This window comes from Astyanax mexicanus, chromosome 1 (genome assembly GCF_023375975.1).
Source record: "Astyanax mexicanus isolate ESR-SI-001 chromosome 1, AstMex3_surface, whole genome shotgun sequence".
NCBI classification, from domain to species: Eukaryota; Metazoa; Chordata; class Actinopteri; order Characiformes; family Acestrorhamphidae; genus Astyanax; species Astyanax mexicanus.
Genome location: NC_064408.1, coordinates 102855119 through 102876216, shown reverse-complemented (window position 1 = coordinate 102876216; position 21098 = coordinate 102855119). Strand labels below are relative to the sequence as shown.

The 21098-nt window shown below is 37.7% G+C and overlaps 1 long non-coding RNA gene across 1 annotated transcript; it reads right to left on the bottom strand.

Annotated features, from left to right (window-relative positions):
- Positions 1-460: 460 nt before the first annotated feature.
- LOC111195031 (uncharacterized) lies at positions 461-5723 on the bottom strand. The gene is made up of 2 exons (XR_002651423.2): positions 5038-5723; positions 461-1071 (listed from the first exon to the last, which is right to left on the bottom strand). It is a non-coding gene; the product is annotated as an uncharacterized LOC111195031 (long non-coding RNA).
- Between the last annotated feature and the right edge of the window lie 15375 nt (positions 5724-21098).

Genomic DNA, 21098 nt, shown 5'->3' with positions numbered 1-21098 from the left:
TGTACAGCTCTGAAAAAAAATTAAGATACCACTTCAGTTTCTGAATCAGTTTTTTCTGATTTTGCTATTTACAGGTATATGTTTGAGTAAAATGAACAACATTTCTCCCACATTCCAAATAGAAATATTGTCATTTAGAGAATTTATTTGGAGAAAATGAGAAATGGCTGAAATAACAGAAAAAAATGCAGAGCTTTTAGACCCTTAAATAATGCCAAGAAAACAAAGCAAATCAACAAAGATGGCAAGGGTTCAGAAATCAATATTTAGTGAAATAACCCTGGTTTTTAATCACAGTTTTCATGCATCTTGGCATGTTTCCCTCCACCAGTCTTACACACTGCTTTTGAATAACTTTATTCAGTTTCAGCAGTTCAGCTTGATTTGATGGCTTGTTATTATCCATTTCCCTTTGATTATATTCTAGAGGTTTTAAATTTGGTAAAATCAAAGAAACTCATCATTTTTAGGTGTTTTATTTATTCCAGAGCTGTATGAATACAGGTAAAATATATGACATCATAACAATCAAAACTGAAAACATGATAATGCAAACACAAAGGGACAAAAACTAAACATAGTTCAAATCTGATCTGGAATGTACTGCATCAGATTTAGCATTGAACTCCCAGACAAGACAAAGATGCTACTGAAGCTTTGGCAAACCAGGGGGCTGACGAGGCCCCCCACGCACTGCTCCACAATGTCCTCTTTGTGCAGATAGGAGCTACCGTGAAACAATGAGCTGAGAACCCCTAGCAGAGCAAAATCAGACAAAAGCAGACCCTTCATTCCGTCCCGACTCAAGCTGCCCCGACTCAGACGAGGTGTGTGTGGCAGAGACACACTCAGACCCCTCTTCCTCACAATGAGCTGCAGGCCCCGGGCCGGCTGTTGGTTTTAATAGGTCACCAACAGACACGTTCCTCCTTGAAGTATGAAGGGGAGCTCAGGGGAGGGCCGAGACAATGGCAGCGCTGTCAGCGTACAGCGGCATGCTGGAAAGGAATGTGCTGAATGCGAGCTGGGAGTCAGAAAAGGACGCGGGGGTCTGTAGGGAGAGGGCAGATTCTGAAAGAAAAAAAAACATGTTTACAAAGGCTTCCAGTGCAAAAAGCCAACCTGGTGCTGCTGCTGCTGCAGAAGCAGATATGGGATCCCAGAGCAGGAGCTGCACACTTGCGATGCTTTTCTATGCGGAAAATGAGCAAATTTCCATTGTAAATGCGCTCGCTCACTCGAGCTAGTGGGTGTTGCTAATTGAAGTCACCTTGGGATGGAAAGTGTGGAAATGGATGGATGTCACGAGGCGTAATGAAACAAACGTATTGGAATTTTCCGGCTGCAGTGCGTCGTAATGTCACCTTGAGCACGGTTCAGTTTCCGCTGAGCCTAGCTGATCACAGTCCTAAAGTCCAGTTAGTGTAAAAGGACAGGTTTGAGGTTTTTGCAGAATCTGCAAGGATTCTACTAAAAAAGCTGAGCTTCATAATTATGTTGATTGAGATGAAAAAGGAAGAATAAAGATTGTTTCATTGCTACTACGAAACGTTGTGAATCATTCAGGAGTCGTATTTGTGAAAAATCCTGTAATATTGCTCTATTGAACCAGTCTCTGATTTTTTTTTTCAATTCTATCGCTAGTTCCTAATCTCTCAGCTCATCCAGAAATGCATGTGTAATGCATGCCCTTAAAGTCCATGAAAATCCATTGATTATATTATATATATATAAATAAATGACTTACAGCCATTCATATCTTTTGTCTTAATTCTGTTACTAAATTTACTTGGTTTACTAATGTTTTGATATCTGTAATTAAGTTACCAGCCCATTTTTTTTTAGATATACAACATTGTGGCATCATGTAGTCCTAGCTCTGCCCCCTTGCCAAAGAAAAATGCATTTCACATCAAAGAATCGGTGTCCACCCCACACTACAGGATGCTAAGATGTGAGTATTGTTTCATATGTTTTATATTATAATGAATCTTGATCAGGGTGGCCTTGATTGCATTGGTAGTAAGCAGTTGTTCACTTTAGTTTCTGAATCAGTTTCTCTGATTTTGCTATTTATAGGTTTATGTTTGAGTAAAATAAATATTGTTGTTTTATTCTATAAACTTTGGACAACATTTCTCCCAAATTCCAAATAAAAATACTGTCATTTAGAGCATTTATTTGCAGAAAATGAGAAATGGCTTAAATATCAAAAAAGATGTAGAGCTTTCAGACCTCAAATAATGCAAGGAAAACAAGTTCATATTCATAAAGTTTTAAGAGTTCAGAAATTAACATTTGGTGAAATAACCCTGTTTTTAATCACATTTTTCATGCATCTTGGCATGTTCTCCTCCACCAGTCTTACACACTGCTTTTGGATAACTTTATGCCGCTCCTGGTGCAAAAATTCAAGCAGTTCAGCTTGGTTTGATGGCTTGTGATCATCCATCTTCCTCTTGATTATATTCCAGAGGTTTTTTGACTTGGTAAAATTCAAAGACACTCATCATTTTTCAATGGTCCCTTTTTTCTGAGCTGTTTATATGTACTGCATTTCTTAACAATACAAATGCATTTTTCTTTAAAAGGTTGCAATTGTATTTTAATGCTATAATTATTACTGGCATAAAATCACACTAATATGGTTAATTGCAGCTAAATTTGGGACAGTATATTGTGCAGATAAAGTAGCTATCATGACCTGCAGTTATTGGTCTACCTTTTACCATCATCAGAAGGAACAAACAAGCTTCTAAAAAACAAACAGTCTGACTCTTCTGTATTTTGGGTTCACATTTACTCCTGCATTTCAGATTAGCCAACAATAAATGATGAGGAAAAGCAAGAAACAATTGTAATGCATAATATAGACCTAAATACAGCACAAGTATGAATCACATTTTTGTAACACCCACATTTTCTCACTGTGGGGTTTTCAAACAGCAGGCCTCCATAATCCATAATCCAATCTCTCAGATGCACAAATCAAGTTTGATGAAGTGTAGGGCTTTTTACACCCACACACTTTTAATCAGGCATAGATGTAGGGTTTTTCCATAAATTTAGCAAAATACATTGTTTTATAATGTGATGTCAGTGTTTCCCAAAATTAGAATTTTGCCTCCTTATACTTATACTTATAAGTGATAATGAATTTCTCCTTTTTGCTCTTATGTCAGTCCTACTTGGCGCAATCTATGAAGTAGGAAAAGCAGAAACCAGAAGTGAAGTAGTGAACTACTCCACAAGCAAGTTTGAAAAAAAAAAAAACGGCCACAGGAGAATGTGTGTGATAAGAAAACCAGGACCCCATCACCATCCTTCTTTATATACACGAGTTGAACAATGAAACTGAAACACCTTGTTTTAGACCACAATCATTTATTGTCCTGACGGTCAGCTCTTGTGAAAACAGGAGAGTTGAGGTGCACATTGTATTCTGACGTGATTTGATCAGCCGTGGTTTTATGTTTTTTGGATACAATCCGGGTTAGCACCCGAACATCCCTTTCAGACAGCTTCCTCTTGCGTCCACAGTTAATCCTGTTGGATGTTGTTGGTCCTGCTTGGTGGTATTCTGACATTACCCTGGATACCGTGGCTCTTCATACATCACTGGTCAAAAATGCGCCAGCAAGACGTGCACCAACTGTTTTTCCTTTTTTTGAACTCTGGTATGTCAACCATAATTTTGTGTGCATTGCAATATTTTGAGCAAAACTGTGCTCTTACCCTGCTAATAGAACCTTCACACTCTTCACGCTCTTACTGGTGCAATGTGCAATTAATGAAGATTGGCCACCAGGCTGCTCCAATTTAGCCATGAAACCTCCCACACTAAAATGACAGGTGTATCAGTTTCATTGTCCAACCCCTTTAGTTTGTAAACCAGACCTAAAATTCAACGAGTTTGCATTTTAACTCAAAAGCTCAGTGTAACAAACAGTATTGACTCATATCAAAGGAAACATCAGAGCTTATTCTATCATTCATTCTTTACTCTCACAGCATGGAAAGCATTAGTGCTAATTAGCCTTTCACAAAGAAAAACAATACATTTGTGGGTGGAGCATGAAAATGTAAATTTTTCATTGACATTACAATTGACATGAGAACCAGACTCAATCCATGACCAGGACAACAGCTCTATGCATCTGCTTGGGTTAGCCTTCCAAACCCATTAGTGGGCTATTGTGACAAAGAGAGGCAAGTTGTTGTGACAGCGCTGCAACACAAACATCAAATAATATGCATGAACATAAGCCCCAAATGCAAAGCAGAAAGCAGACAAATAAAGAAGAAGAGCAGTGAGAATGTATGAGACGTACATACACACAGACACAAACAACAACAGAACAACACATCACATTCAGAACATCAAAACATGTCTGAGTGATTAGCATCAATGCATGGCGAAGTGGAAGCTAATGATAAAAGGAGCGGCAATAACTGCCAAAATAATAGCATTTGCGAGGAACACTGGCAGGGGCTTTAGAACAGGTGTGGTTCTTGTACTGGTTCCTGAGCCGTTCATGCTCACTGTCTTAATTGATTGATTTGTTCCTTATGTGAACCAGATGCTGCTGCCATCTCAGGCATAAACTACCGGCCCAGCTGAAGAGCGCATGGGGATTTCATGGCAGAGTTTTGAGCAGCCACTGAGTCACCAAATGTTAGAATTTCTAAGGAAGGTGGGCCTAGTTTTCACAAGGTTGAGGTGCAAGTTTGATGACACCTAGTTGTTCAGAACGTTGAAAATATATGTTTTTTTAATCAGTTTTGTATTAATTAACAATACACGTTCACATGCAACAAACATTAAATTGTGTATAGATTTTAAATACTGTTTAAGTAAAATAGATAATGACAGGGCTCATACTTTTCTTTAAACCTGTATGTTCTATTAATTTGTTTAAAAATGAAGATGCTGTCATTATAATCACAGAATTATATATTTTTTAAATCCTTTATCATGGCGTTTGACATAAGCAGCCAGAGTCAGAGAGAGAGAGAGAAAGAGAGCGCTCAACCAACCTTGATCTCTCTGGGTGTGTAGATGGCGTCTTGTTCCTACATCATTCCTAGTGTAATGCTGGTCAGCACAGACATCTCTTAGCTGGTGTATCAGAGCTGGGTCGCTGCACTTTCCTCAGAGTATGCTGATTAGCTGGTGATGCTGCAAAAGATGCAAAGTCTAACGTATCAGAAGAAAATTTGGGCTAGTTTTCTCTCTCCTAGTGAACACTTGGGAGCATTTATAGCATATAGGGTAATTAGACTCCTTAATGTTTTTTAAAATGTGTATTGCAAGGTGTCCAAAAGATTGGATTTAATGTAAATAATTAATAAAGTTAAATAATAAAAGCTTATAAGAACACTGTTGCCATGTGGTTTGAGTGTTCTTTTTATTTATTTAAATATTTGGGTGCCATTTGTGTGATATTAGGACACCTCTGTCCTTTTCCCTAATTTTTAATGTGAGCACTATGTGGATGTAATTGTTACTTTGATATTATTTGTTTGCAAAATGCTTTTTACATTTACATTCTCAGTTGTCTATTGGCTATTGCCTTTCTCATAATAAAATAAAATATCTTTTGCTTTTTTATTAGAAGTGTGTGGCTGATTCAGAAAATGCACAATGTTAAGCACCCAAACTGGCACCTTAGATTGGTCATTAATTAAGCAATAATACACGAGAGGGAGTGCAATAACGTGTAATATTGGTACTGCTGTGCTGGGTTCGTAGGCACAAGGCCGTAGGCTGAGTTCCGTACACGTTATAGCACAAACCTCAAGTGTATTATTGCAATTATACTACAGTTACATTATCGCGATTAATAAAAGATTTTGAGTTAAAGAGGATGAGAAAATATGATATGCTTGGTTATAAAAATAATTCCATCACTGCTCTGTTTGTAGCTGCGCTGTTTGGCTTGTAAGCGCTCTATCGTTGCTAGGTTACCTGTATGTGGCGGAGTAATACATGGAGAGCTTCGGTTACAGTGCATTACCGGCTGATAATTCAATTCAATTCAATTCAATTCAATTTTATTTATATAGCGCTTTTTACAACAAAGGTTGTCACAAAGCCGCTTTACAGGAAAAACAGGTCCACGCCTCTTATGAGCAGCACCACAGAGATGCCAATTTTATGGTGACACAGTGGCAAGGAAAAACTCCCTTTAAGAGGAAGAAACCTTGGAAGGAACCAAGACTCAGTCCGAGGAACCCATCCTACTCGGGTTGACCCGCTCAGTACAAACAAATAAACAACAAACAAATAACAGAACAAAACAACAGTACAGAGAATTAATGTGAACTATGGCTAATATAACAGATACTAATTTATGAATATAAGAATGTGATGGGCACAAACTATAGAGCTATGGCTAATACAGAAACAGATACTGAGTGTGTTAATGGTAATCAGTGCAGGGTTGCAGAGCCGGAGAACAACACAGCGGGCAGTGGAGAGCCAGGCTGGGAACATCAGGAACAGGGCATCTCCATACATGTAAAAGAGATAGATAGAGAAAACAGAAAGGAAAGGAAGATAAAAAAAAAGCAGAAGTTAGAAGGGTTGTGTAATAATTCTGATGAGTAGAAGGACAGGGCTGATTCCTGAAAGCTGGAACCACAGACGGACACATCCAGGAAGACCGGCCGGCCAGGCGTCTCAGCACATGTGAGAAAGATAGAGAGAGAGAACAGAGAGGGGAGGGAAGAAAAAGGGGTTAGAATGGTTTTATAAAACTCTGCTGGAGTGGGATGGGCACTGGTAGCAGCAGCTCAGGACATGGGGAGAGAAAGAGAAAGCAGATGATTAGGACAGGGTTTATATTTGCTGGATAAGCTGTAAGAGGAAGAAAATTGTAATGAGACATTACTCAAAAGCTTGAGCAAATAGAAATGTTTTGAGTCTAGATTTAAAGATTGAGAGTGTGTCTGAGTCCCGTATATTAATAGGGAGGCTATTCCAAAGTTGGGGAGCTTTATAAAAGAACGCTCTTCCTCCTGCATAGTTTTTTCTAATACGCGGGACTAATAACAGGCCAGCGTCTTGGGAGCGGAGTGATGGCACTCACAGAACAACTCACAGAACAACTCACAGAACAACTCTCAGCCAATCACATTGCAGGGTCGGAACTATAATAATATACATTACTTTAAACAGACCATTTTACAAAATATTTGAGCCTTTCTAATGAAATACAACCCGTGTATCATTTCACACCTTCGGGAGAAATCAGTTACTCCTTATTATTATTAAAATGGCCAATTTTTTCAATAAAAAATACTAGAATGTGCTTTATTTAGACTCACAGTTCTTTGTTTCTAAAGCAAGCCTGTTATATACCATTATATTATTAAATCGTGTAATGGCAGCACCAAGTTCTTCCTCATATATTTTTGATAAAGCAGTGATCAAGATTATGATTTGAGAAGAGTAGAAGAGATTGCTTTGGTCAAATACTACTAGGACTCCATACTCCACTAGTAATACCATGTTTAGGGAATAAGTAGAATCATTGTTTTTAATTACCCACACTATCAAAAGTACTCTTTCACTAAAATGAACTCCATTATGAAAAACATAATAATAACCTAGTCCCAAATGATGCCACGAGCCCTGCGGCCGTCCACAGTTGCATATTATTACATATTGTACAGTATCTTTCTTTTACCATGTTGGCCACAGACCTGTAAATATACCCTTTCACTCGGATTGGTCCACACCTGTATTTTGAGGAAATTTCATTAACACTGTGCTATTGAGTCTTCTTGTTTAGATGTATTTCTTTCCAAATGCTGCAGGTAGTGTGTGATCAGCAAAATATAAAACTCTCACCCTAGAGCTTTGTGAGCTTGTGGACTACAGAACTGTGATTGCACCATTTAGAACAGGGTAATATTCTGATGAAATGTGTGGGCTTCCTCTTTACAGGCTTTTCTTGAATAATCAACATTTTAAAGCAAGTATGATGAGGAAAATGTATTAGAACAAGAACAATGACATTCATTAAAAACAGATATTTTCTTAATTTTCTAGACTAATAGACAATATTGACTTGTTTTGGTCTGAAGTGAACATACATAATTAGTGTCATTGATCAGACTGATACACAGATACAGTATCTGCTGAAAACAAACAGTCAGTGTGGCAAGCTCAAACTGGTCAATCTGGTTGACCGTCTTAGCTGTTAACCAGTGTAGGGTACGTTTTTGTTTAAGTTTAAATATGGTGATTTGAGGTTTAGCTACAGGACTGAAAAGCCTAATCAGCCTGACCAGGCTAAACAAAAAGCATGACTGTCAAACCAACACTGGTCGACCAGCATGACCAGCAAGATCACGCCAGTCAACCAGCATGACCAGAAAACCAATATCAAATGCAAGATATACATGACTATGCTAGCTGATCAGCATCATTATATGGTGGTTGAATAAGACTGGTCAACCATAAAGACTATACTGGTCATACATACATCATGATTATTTATTTTCCCAACACTTGTGTGACTTACATAAAACCTATGCAAAGACTCGGGTCTGTCAGTGTACCAAACTAGCCTTGTATGAGGCTGGTTGTGGAAATGTTATGCATCTTGGAACCGCTTGGAAAATGTGTTCGGAAACAGATGCAGAAAGTGTAGTTCTCTGAAGAGGAGTTTCTCTGAATAAACTCTCCCTGAAGAGTTTAAACTCAGCGTAATTCCTGGTAATGCTGCAACTACAAGGCACCAACTGGCGGTTGAGACTGGTTGAGAAGGCTGGTTCTTTGCCTGCTGGAGTAGAGTCTGGCACTGCTGGTGATGTAATCTCCATGGGACTTTATCCAGCAGGCAATGGGGGCTGTACTGGGCACAGAGGAGGCAGAGTGCAGTAAGTAGCTTCAGCTGCTAACTGAAAGGGGTCCTAAGCCACCTGGCCTGCTGTAGACTTGTCTATTTTCTTTACATGCTGCTTTAACTCTTTGAATTTTCTTTTTAAACTTAAAATCAGCTACCTTACTTAAATGATGTGCTCAGCAAATAGCACACTTTTTTTTTTAATTACACTGGTATATTATGGCATCTCAGCATATTAACCCTTTAATACTAATAAAAACTACAGGGGAGATCTTTTTCACGATCAAACAAAAACAATCTTTGGCTGTTTTTGCTTATTAACCTTATTGAATAGAGTGTGTAAGGCCAATAAAATCCCCTGTATTATTCTCTTAATACAAATGTATTACCACAAATGTATTCCTAAATCATGCTAAATGCTAAGTATGTGTGATCACTCAATCAGGGTAAACAGAATGGGATACTAACAGTAGCTTAGCACAGGTTTATCCAGTTATTAACTGAATCAGGTGTTCCACTAAAGCCCTATCCGGACAGGATTAATTTCTCAGGGGGTCCTGGGGTAATTTTCTTTTTTATGGGGGGTCCTCCGTGATTTTATTCCTGTCCAGAACAACCATGTATGTGTTTTTCTCAGACAACCTCTGAGAAAATTACAGGAAGAATTACCTACAGTTTTTTGCTGAACTCTGTGGCGTCTGGTAATTTTAGTCCTGTCCGGATGCACATCTCTAATAATATAATAAAATAGCTATTTACACTATTACACTTTGGGGCGCATTTCCACAGAGATCCACGTAAACACAACAGCGAGTGGAAATGGAGGAGCTACTGAATGTGATGTCAAGACCGAGAAAGCCAAAAAACTCACTGGTCCTCCTGTTTTTTTTTCAGTTGCAGTCTGGATGCAAGAGTTTTATTACTGAGTAGAATTGTGAAATATTTTTCACAAAGAAACTAATCTCATCCGGATAGGGATTAATACTGCTAATACAAGTGCTAGTTGGATGGGTTACTATAGATTTACACAGATGTTTATTAGCTACTTACTGGCCATTGTATTATAAACATCTACAACATAGGTGCAATTAATAGTTTTACATTTACTGACTATAATCCATTTGGTGCTACACAGTTTATTAAAGCCCTTGTATACTTTAATCAGTGGGAAATGACAACATGAGGGCCACTGCCGACCATCATTGGAGTGCGATGGTGTACCCTTCTCACAGCAGTGACACCAGCCTAGTACTGGCATGGTAGTATGTGTGGTATTAATGTAACTCTATTTAGCACAATACTAGTGCTTAGTTTCATACAGACTAATGTATATAGCCAATGGTTGAATGGTCAGAAATGGGCCAGTGCAGGATAAATACAGGATGAGCTTTACCTCAAGACAACACTTACAATAAGTATCAATATGACATGTCTCTAATTAAATTGCTATTGTTGTTGATGTTCCACTCATACTTGTGGCACGTCACCTTATCAGTGCCACTGACCATATGGTACAAGTGGATCAGATACAGCAGTGTTTTTAAACACCACAGTATCCCAGCCAGAATGAGAACAGAACTTCAACCAGAATTTTTTATCAAGCAGTTTACTATGGAGTCCTTTGTTGGTCCCTTTCTTTTGTTAGACACAATAGAAGGAGTTGTAGCAAGAGCTAGGTTACAATCATTAATTACAAACCTATTTGTTATTGGTATTTCTGAAGAAATATCAATAAAAGATAATGCAAGATACATAGAATCCCCCTACTCTACCACCAACCCCTCACTCTCTCTTTAATTCTCTGCTTCAGAATGGGTCTCTCATGTCATTACAGACTCTTCAACTGAATGGTCCCACTTCAAGTGTACAACTATCTGTCCCGGTTCAAGTGCAATTTCTTAACAGCACTCCACTGTATAGTATGTTTAATACATTTATCATTTTCCCACCTTTAATTTAATCAGATTTCCCTACATCACACAGGAGCACTGAGCAGCCAGGAGAGTTAAAAGCTCCTCTGATGTTAAGTCTGATGTTAAGATATTAAGCATCCTTCTGTTTCCAACCAATCCTGTTACTCAAAAGCAGTGCAATGAACCAAGCTGCCCTACATCATAGATCTGTGCTTTCCTAGTGTGGAGCTTTGGAGCCACAAAGCAGAGCTCAATTTTAGTCCTAGGGGACCTTAGTCTAGTACATGTGGATGCTTTTCTGCTCCATTACACCGGATTCAGCTAGCCAGCATAAAATACCCACCACAAAACTGTATTGGATTCTGGCCCTCCAGGACCTGAATTAATGACCACTGCCACACCTTTCTGAATCAGTTTCTCTGATTTTGCTATTTATAGGTATATTTTTTAGTATTGCTGTTTTATTTTATTAACTACAGACCACATTGCTTCCAAATAACATAAAAATGTTGTCATTTAGAGGACTTATTTTCAGAAAATAAGAAATGACTAAGTTACAAAAAAGATGCAGAGCTTCAAACAATACAAAGAAATCATGTTCATATTCATAAAGTTTTAAGAGTTCAGAAATTAATATTTGGTGACATAACCCTGGTTTTTAATTACAGTTTTTGTGTGTCTTGGCATGTTCTCCTCCACCAGTCTTACACACTGCTTTTGGATAACTTTATGCCACTCCTAGTGGAAAAATCCAAGCAGTTCAGCTTGGTTTGATATAATCATCCATCTTCCTCTTGATTATATTCCAGAGGTTTTCAAAGAGATAGAATCAAGAAAAAACATCATCATTAGGTGGTCTCTTATTTTATTCAGAGCTGTATTTCAAAATCTAAAACATTATCAGTTTATCACATTTTAAATAGGTGTGTATCCTTTCTGAACTTACTAATAAACCTTTGGTCAATAACACCCTATCTAAAAATCTCTATCAGCTAACCAGCATGCTCAAACTCAATCATACTGGTTGTTTAGCTTTGTCAGGTTGATTATTAAGCTAAACCATTAAGCTTAAAGAAAAACATACCCTATATTTTTGACCAAGTCTGTTTCAGCAGCACAGCACTAGATTCATAATATGAAATGTACAAGCTAATCTAACATGTTTTAACTTGATGGATTTCTCTGATAATTTAACCCATAAATCTGTGGTTCAAACTGGGTTATTCAGCTTTTGACCTCAGATTTTGTGAATCAGCCTAAAATATGTCTTTATATATTATTAACATGATTCTGTTAGAGGTTAGCTTCAGTGAATCCAGTCAGCAACAGCCTGCAGGGCTACAACTGTCTCTGCTGTGTTTTAGATATGACTTGACTGCCCTCTAGTGGGCGGTGTTTGATGCTACACCTATTATCATACAATGTTAAAGGTACAGTATGGTTCAACCACATAATAAGTACAAATGGATTTTAAAGTACAAGCACTATAATAAATGTATAAAACTGTACCCATTTATAGGTACCCCATCTATGGACACACTCTCAGTCTTGCTGAACACTATTTTAATAGTTCTACCATATTTTGCACTAGTAGCTCACTCACTTCATGCACATCAACTGGTGTTGACTGTCTATTGTTTTCTACTGCACTACCTCCATTCTCCATTACACACACACACACACACACACACTAAATACTGTACTTTTACACGTTACACTTTACATTTTATTTTTTATTTTATTGTATTTATATGCATCGTTATATTTTATCCTTTTATCTAATATATCTATCATTTGGCATTTCAATGTTGAATCAATTTTGGATTTGGTGTTGCTTTTAAATCAACACTGGTATGACATTGTTGTCAACCTTTGATAAACCAAAGTTCACATTCAGTATGCTCAAAAGAAAAAAAACTTTATGCCATAATGAAAACTTTTTGAAACAATTTTATTTTTATTCTCTGTCTTTGTCTCTTAATATACATCTCTACAAAGTAGTAACCGTACAACTACAAACAAAAAGAAATTACTACAAGTAGCTAAAACTAGAAAATCCTGTGGTTAGGAGTGTTAATAAACTTACATCACTGCAGTGAAGCTGAGTGTAAAGCATGTTACCCGCCACTATCAATCTGATTAAACACCTGATCTAAAAGAAAACAGCAGTAAAACAACATACTCCCAGGTATGGTGAAGAGGACATAATGATGATTCAACATAAAAATGTCAATATTTGCACAACTTTGAAACAAGAACAGACATTACTGCAATCATATTTCCACAATATTTTAACGGTAAAGTTCAGTTGTGTGCTAGCTAGGTATGAAAGTATGTACTGTTTCTCCTCTACATCCTGTGTCTGTTTGTGTGATGGAGATACAGGTGAATCCAGACTGGAAGCAGGTGAAAATCTTAAAGAGGAAAGTATTCTAAGGAAAATATCACATTCTGCACTTATCTAAAATATCCACATATTATATTGTTTCAACTCCTAATTGTTCGGTAGGATAGTGATAATCATTCATAAAGTGCATTAGTCAAAAAAAAATACACTTTTCAATAGTATTTGCTGCTGTTGTTTGTTAATTTAAAGAAGAAATCTGTTGTGAAATGGACTTGGGGTGTATTGAAACATAATAATGAGTATGAACTTTTGTCAAATAGCCCCCAAAATTCTGCATTTTGCTTTTACTATACAGCAATTTTTAGCCAATGCTCACCAAAGGGTTTACAGTGCTAGAAATAGGGGCATATCTTTACCCATGCAAAGAAATTGTTATTTTTACATAATTAACAAGCCTAAAGTAGCTTTATTGGTAGCTTTATTGGTTTTAGGGCTCGACATTTAATATGAGGCACTGAGAACTCTGAAAGTGAACAGGTAGTTTATACACACTGTTTATACACACATCACGTTAAGGAAATTCTTTGGTCTTTTTGAAGTCACTAGGATAGGGGAACAGAGACCCCAAGCCCACTTCACACAGGAATTGTCCTTTAACAGTAACAACAAGAAAGTGCATTTCCTAAAGGAGACATGAACTTTTAATTTGGTTTTTAAGCCTATGTCCTTTATTCACTAATAAATTCAATTTCATTGGACAGTTTTCACAGTAACCACAAAATGTTGTTTTGAGGCGCTATTTAAAAAAAGTTTAAACTTTTTATTCATAGCACAATATCATTTCATCTGAATATTTGATATAGTCAAAATAATAAAAAATATATATATAAAAAAAACAACAACTGTGTGATGTTCACAAAACTTAACTAAATATTAAATTGTTATTTTTCTTGTAATAGTGCTAAATGACTTGATTGCAGTTGTTGCCACCAAGGGTGACACAACCAAGCTATTAGGTTTAGGGGGCAAACACTTTTTCACACAGGGCTTGAATTGTTATTTTTTTCCTTTAATAAATGTAATTATTAATTTTAAAAGTGCTTTTAATATTTACTTGGGTTATTTTGGTCTGATATTAAAGTTTGTTTGATCTGAATCTAAAAAATATCAGTATAACAAAAAAGCAAAAAAAAGTCTGTAGCGGGAGAGATACTGGGTATCTCTGGGAAAAATGGGTTAATATGTTAATATTTAGTGTACTAACCTGCCAAATCCCAAGTATTAAGATTACTAAATAGTATACACCTTATAGTATTAGTGTTTAGTAGGCAATTGGGACACAGCTAGAGAGAGAGAGAGAGAGAGAGAGAGAGAGATGTGTAATAAATCCTGCATGTTTGCTGAGTTCAGGGCTTTGGAGTAAAATAGTGTGCTAAATATTTATGTGGCAAGGTGAGATGAGTACGGTTCCTGTAAACAGAAGTCATCAGGACTTTGTCCATATCTATTAGGTCCATCACTCGAGTGCGGAGGGCATGTGACAGGGCCACAGCCCAGCATCATCCATCATGCTCGGGAGCTGCTGCTGTCCATGCGCCAAAATCCTGAGATGCTGCTCCTGGATGCAGGAGAAATACTAAAACCGCTGTGCTGATTGAGATTCAGGTGTTGGCCTTTACCTGCATATTTAGCATTTAAACATGGAGAGAGAAGGAGAGTAAGCCGTGACCCTGTCAAGGACGCTGTTTCAGTGTGTGAGTGTGTACACACAAACACACACATGTGTGAGGCTGAAGGAACATGGGTTGCATGTACAGGGACTTAAGCTGAAGGTGAAGACCAAATTCAATCAACTGTTTTATCAGTTATCAGTTTAAACACTGTGTCTGCTCTGCTGAAGGAATGGGTATGAGAAGTATGGATTATTTTTATACTGTTATCTGTAATACCAAGGGTTATCCACTAGGGAGCAGTGTAGCATTCATTTTCTGCTCCTCTGTACTGTGAGTTTATTACATGATTAATTATTGATACAACAAACCATGCTGGTGGTGTGTGAGGATTTCAGTTGTACTTTGTGTGTGTTTTTGTTGAGAAAAGCTGAGTTTTATTAGATCTGGCCTGACCAGCATACCTAAGACCTGTTCATGTAGGTGAGATGCTTTAGAATTAGCATCCAAAATAATTAAAAACAATGAATTTTGGATATTGACTCCTTAAATAATAAATAGTAAATATATCAGTAAAATGAAAACTGGCCTCATGAGTTTAATCAAAAATCTAAAACATTTACCATCAAGCTGCCGGCGTTAGAGGGAGCAAAATTGGCCCTGCTCCCTCTGGGTGGGTAGATGGCGCTCTCTCCCCACATCACTCCTAGGGTGATGTCTGCAGCACAGGGCGTCTGTGAGCTGATGTACTGGAGCCGAGTCGCTGTGCTTTCCTCCAAGCGCGCTGGCTGCTCGGTAATGCTGCATCAGCAGCAGCTCGAAAAGAAGCGGTGGCCGACTTCACATGTACCAGCAATGTTTTAAAACGTTAAATCTCAAATGTCGTAGATGTAACCAGCCATAAAGCAGCAATTTCTGTTAAATATACTTTAGTTGTAGATAAAATCCATCAAATTGTACTTGTCTTACAGCTTAGTCATAACCAGCTCGGCCCATGTGGCATTTTGGACTCTAAAACTAGATTGTGTCCCTATTAGTTTTTTTTTTTTTTTTTTATCATTTACAATGTATTAATAAAAAAGCAATCAAAGGTGTTGATTTTGTCAGATTTCATTTGGGAGTTTGAAAGGACATCCCCCTCCCTTTCCACGGCAGATCAAATCCACACTGGCAGAGTGAAATAATGCAGTTTTCTGTTTAATGAGAAATCAATATCTCATTTGCTCATCTGATTAATTTCGCCAACTGTTCAATGTCACTTAGTGGCACTATTCGCCAACACAACAACAAATCAACCGAACAATTTTAATAAAAGGCAGAGGAAAGCTAATGTATCGGAGGAAGCATGTGTTAGTCTTCACTATCCTGGTGTGTTGGGGCATCACTAGTGATAGGGGGAGTCCTAATGAGTGGGTTGGGTAATTGGCCGTGTAAATTGGGGAGAAAATGTGAAAAATTAGAAAATATATTAAAAAAAAAACTAAAACATATAGGCAGCGAGTTAATGTATCCTTCACAATAGTCTGTTCTACAGTAGTTTGAAAAAAAGCTAATTCTAACACCAAGACCAGCAGAAATGAGCCGATCCCTTTACCCAATCAGCAGACACCTTTAAACAAGTTCAGCCCAAGAGCAGACCACAAGATATGTGTTGATACCATCAGAAAGAGACCGCACAATCAGAATTGCACTGGTCGGTTATCCTTCTTAGAGTGTCCTAGGAATTTTGTACTGTATCAGAGGATGCTTGAAGGAAAATGTAGGACCATCTGTATGAATATGAATGAAGCTAAAGTGAAGGTGGACCATGCAACATGACAATGACCAAAACATTACAGTAAATCCACCAGCAATGTTTTAAAAGAATGAAATGGAGCCCAGATCTTAATCCTATTGAGATGATGTGGGGTGATTTGAAATGAGCTGCATGTGCAAGAAAGCCCTCAAACATATCACAGCTGAAAGAATTCTGCATGAAGAAACTTGGTAATGGGTACCTCTTTAAAATGAGACTACCTTTATAAAAGGATTATAAATGGTTTAAAATTAGTTTATTAATGGTTTGTAATTAGGTTGTAAATGCCTTAAAAATCATTAATAATCAGTTATAACACATACGTAGAAAGGGCAACAATGACCTGTTGTTTTCCAAATACTGAACCCACAGCCTTCTATATTGTTAAACTTTAGAGCTTGTCAGACACTCAACTTACTACTTGTCTTTTCCATCTAACTCAACTTGCTTCGCCATCTCCGTATTCTCCATCAGTTTAACCATTTAACTCCCAAGTTTAATCACTCCACCACTAACTCTTTTAGTCATTTATAAACAACAGGTCATTGTTGCCCTTTCTACATATGTGTTATAACTGATTATTAATGATTTGTAAGGCATTTACAACCTAATTAGTAACCATTAATAAACTAATTGTAAACCATTTATAAACCCTTTATAAAGGTAGTCTTATTTTAAAGTGGTACCAATTTTTTTTTAACTATTTCCCCAGAACACATTGGAAAAATGTTCATATTGCTATCCCATGGCTTGTGGAATTATATTTTACATTACATTACATGGCCTTTAGTTGACACTTTTATCCAAAGTCCCTCGCAAGGTTCTTCCTATTAGAGATCCGAACCAATGTGGTGTTAGGTGTCTTGTCCAAGGATTCTTATTGGTTTAGCGCAGTGTAGTCAACCAGTCAGGGAACTGAACTCCAGTCTTTCACATGATGTGGTAGCTTACTAGCAGGTGGTGGTGTTATCCATTGTGCCACAGCAACCACTACAAATGTATGGAATGTAAATGTAATAATTAATGTAGACATAAAAGTATCTTTTTTATGGATTTTTGTCAATCTTGTTGTAAGTTCATTAATATATAGCTTTGGAGCTGTATAGAGCAGAGAGTATAACTGGACAACTGGAACTTATAACATTCTGCATCACTCAGTACAAAAAAGCTGATGTTTAAAAACGTTAAATCTCAAATGTCGTAGATGTAACCAGCCATAAAGCAGCAATTTCTGTTAAATATACTTTAGTTGTAGATAAAATCCATCAAATTGTACTTGTCTTACAGCTTAGTCATAACCAGCTCGGCCCATGTGGCATTTTGGACTCTAAAACTAGATTGTGTCCCTATTAGTTTTTTTTTTTTTTTTTTTATCATTTACAATGTATTAATAAAAAAGCAATCAAAGGTGTTGATTTTGTCAGATTTCATTTGGGAGTTTGAAAGGACATCCCCCTCCCTTTCCACGGCAGATCAAATCCACACTGGCAGAGTGAAATAATGCAGTTTTCTGTTTAATGAGAAATCAATATCTCATTTGCTCATCTGATTAATTTCGCCAACTGTTCAATGTCACTTAGTGGCACTATTCGCCAACACAACAACAAATCAACCGAACAATTTTAATAAAAGGCAGAGGAAAGCTAATTCCCTCCAATCTGTCCACAGGCCTGAAGCTGAAAGAGCTGATTGTGGTGGTTTGAAGCTGACATTGTGAGAGAGGTTAACATTAGCTGCCAAATGCCTGAAATGAGACTTGGCATACCTGGGAAATGAACTGGAGTCTAGACAGGTGGAGGAGGCTTCTGTCAGAAGCCCAGGTGTGAAATGACCTCTAAGTACTAATTCAAAGGGACAGTAAGTCAGTTCAGTGTGTTTTAAACTCAAGGTTATGCAGCCTGTAAGTCACGCAGGATACCACAACTCAATCTGAATGCTAAGAAGCCTATAGCTTTAGCGATTCGTGTTCTTCTCCGCTAATCGAATGGTACATGCGTCTTCGGGAACTGAGCGCTTAACATTGACTTGAGTTGTCAATTTCTCACAGATTACAGAAGATGAAACTTGCGAGCGGAACGAGTGAGGGAGGAGAAAAAAAGCACAAGGTGATTGCTGAAGGAGAGGCGAGTAGCTTATGCCTGAGGTGCCCTCTCTGCATTTCAAACACAGCTTTGGCTTCGCTCCCCGTCTCTTGGTCTAATAGAAAGTTGGGGTAATGGAGCCATCAGGAAGACTGAGGAGCTCATTATTTGTTTTATGGAGCTTTCTTTAGCACCACAGCTTGCTTTTTATGATAGCGCTTCCATCTGTTTAATGTCAAATATGAATGAAGCAGCAGCCGCACTTTCTATTACTTGGTGTGATGATCTTAGTAATATGATTTATGCACTGCAGAACATAGCCACTCTTATTTGTGAGATATAATGGTACTGTATGTAACTGGTCGTTCCAATGACCAATCACATGCAGTACCAATGTGGAGGAGATAAAAAGTGTGTATCTTTTGCACTCTTAGGCCCAGACCACACATATCCATATGTTTTATTTTAGCCTTATCGATGTTGTCCAGTCACTGAAAAAAAGAGCTGATTCCATGGACAGGAAAAATGCTGGTGTCACAACAAATGCATGTTTCTGGCGAACTTCAGACTTAACACTACAATGTCAAATCACATATGAATAAGATGTAAATACTATTCATTTTATTTTAAATATACTGTAGTGTCACTGGGGGTGAAGTAATAAAGCTAGGCCAAATCCTATTGTGCAAACTTTATATAGAACAGGAGACAGCATGAAAGGAGCTCTAACAAGCTGTAGCAGTCTTTCACAATATGGTAGACCATTGCTGGAGACCCATATTCACCCATTAAACCAACATCAGTAGGATGAATAGCGCTACAATAGTAAAACAAATAAACTGAATAAAACACACACAAAAAACACAAACACACACCCAAAGACAACATAAAATCCCCTAACTAACCCCAAACAAAAAGAGGGGTTCAATCATGCTGGGAGCTCCTCTGTGAGCACCTAAGCCCTCCCACATATTCGGACTGTCAAAATATAATGTTATATTTAGGTTTAGAATCTGTACAGTTTTGTGACTTGTATGGTAAACTACTTTGTTATATTATTGTTGATGTCTTTCTTGACAAAGCTAATTTGTAAAAAAAAAAAATATTCGTACAATACTTTTCATATTTACTGTACAAAGTCTAGGAAACCATTAAAAGTCTGAGAAAACAATGATTTAATATATATATTACAAGATATTGGCTGAAGATCAGACATACTCAACATTAGATCAAGCTTAAAATCATTGTTATTGAGTTATTGAGATGTGTTAATGTGATGTGTTAATGTTTGTTCCTTCTGTGTTCACAGATTAGTAGGGCAACAAAAGTTTGACATTCAAATGATATAAATGACTGGTATTGGTAAGACTGGACTTTTAGCTTGCCGGAGATCTGTGCGTGCATTTGCATTGGTTGGTTTAGCATTAATCTGTGCAATGCAAAACAAATAAACAGGAGCATCTGTAACCCCTAATATACCTCAAAAAACCTCTGAGACTGCCCTACATACTCCAACCTTTATCCCACCTGATAGCTTTCTCGTCTCTGTTCCTGCGCCACCGCCTAGCATTTGCTCCTATTGGGGTCAGGCAATATGAGGCCGCAGCAATTTTTAGCTGGCGCAATAATCTTAGACCCACTGGAATAGAGCAGGAAATAAGAGCGATTATAAAGCCGTCTTCACGAGGGACCTCTGTCGGATGCCCTTTTGATAATGTTATAAATGTAATAAATGTCACACAAAAGCCTTTGATGGAAGTCACCCTTTGGGGGATGGATGACAGGAGAACCACTTTCGCCACCAAGTTGACTTTTTTTTCCCACTTCCTTTTTTCTGGAGGCTTCTGCAGAATGCTGGAGGAATTAGTTTGTCTGGATGACAGTACATGTTCATGAGCTAATGCAACTCCTGAAACCCCAGTCCTCGAGCCAATCTGCTTTGCTGGCTCAGTCCTGTGAAAAGCACCCTCTGGTGAGAGTCAACATTGGCAGATTTCACAGCCAAATCTGCAAAAAAGAGCGAGAGTGAGAGAGAGAGAGATCTTTTTGATGGTGGACCATACTGGAATCGCTTCAAATGTGACCAGACCTTATCCTCTATTTTATCCCAGCCTGTCTGTTGGAGTGGAATGTGTTGCTCTGAATGCTTATGAATGCTTTAAAAGCAAAGAGAAGTGGCAAAAAGTATCATCCCTGCTTGTGACAGTGAAACTGTGAGAAGCACTTTCTGTCCACTTTGGCACCAAAGCACATTTTGTAGAAAAAGAACGCAGTAAACTGAAATGCTTGTGTTGTCATTGCACCACTTGCGCATGTGTTCACACAGGTTTGTGGATTGTGGAGGTGGTAGATTGTATTGTTTCAGGGTGCCTTTGTGTCTTGTGTTACCTCCTGGCTTTCTTAGCCACATTCTGACATTTTGTTCACGTTCTCTGAA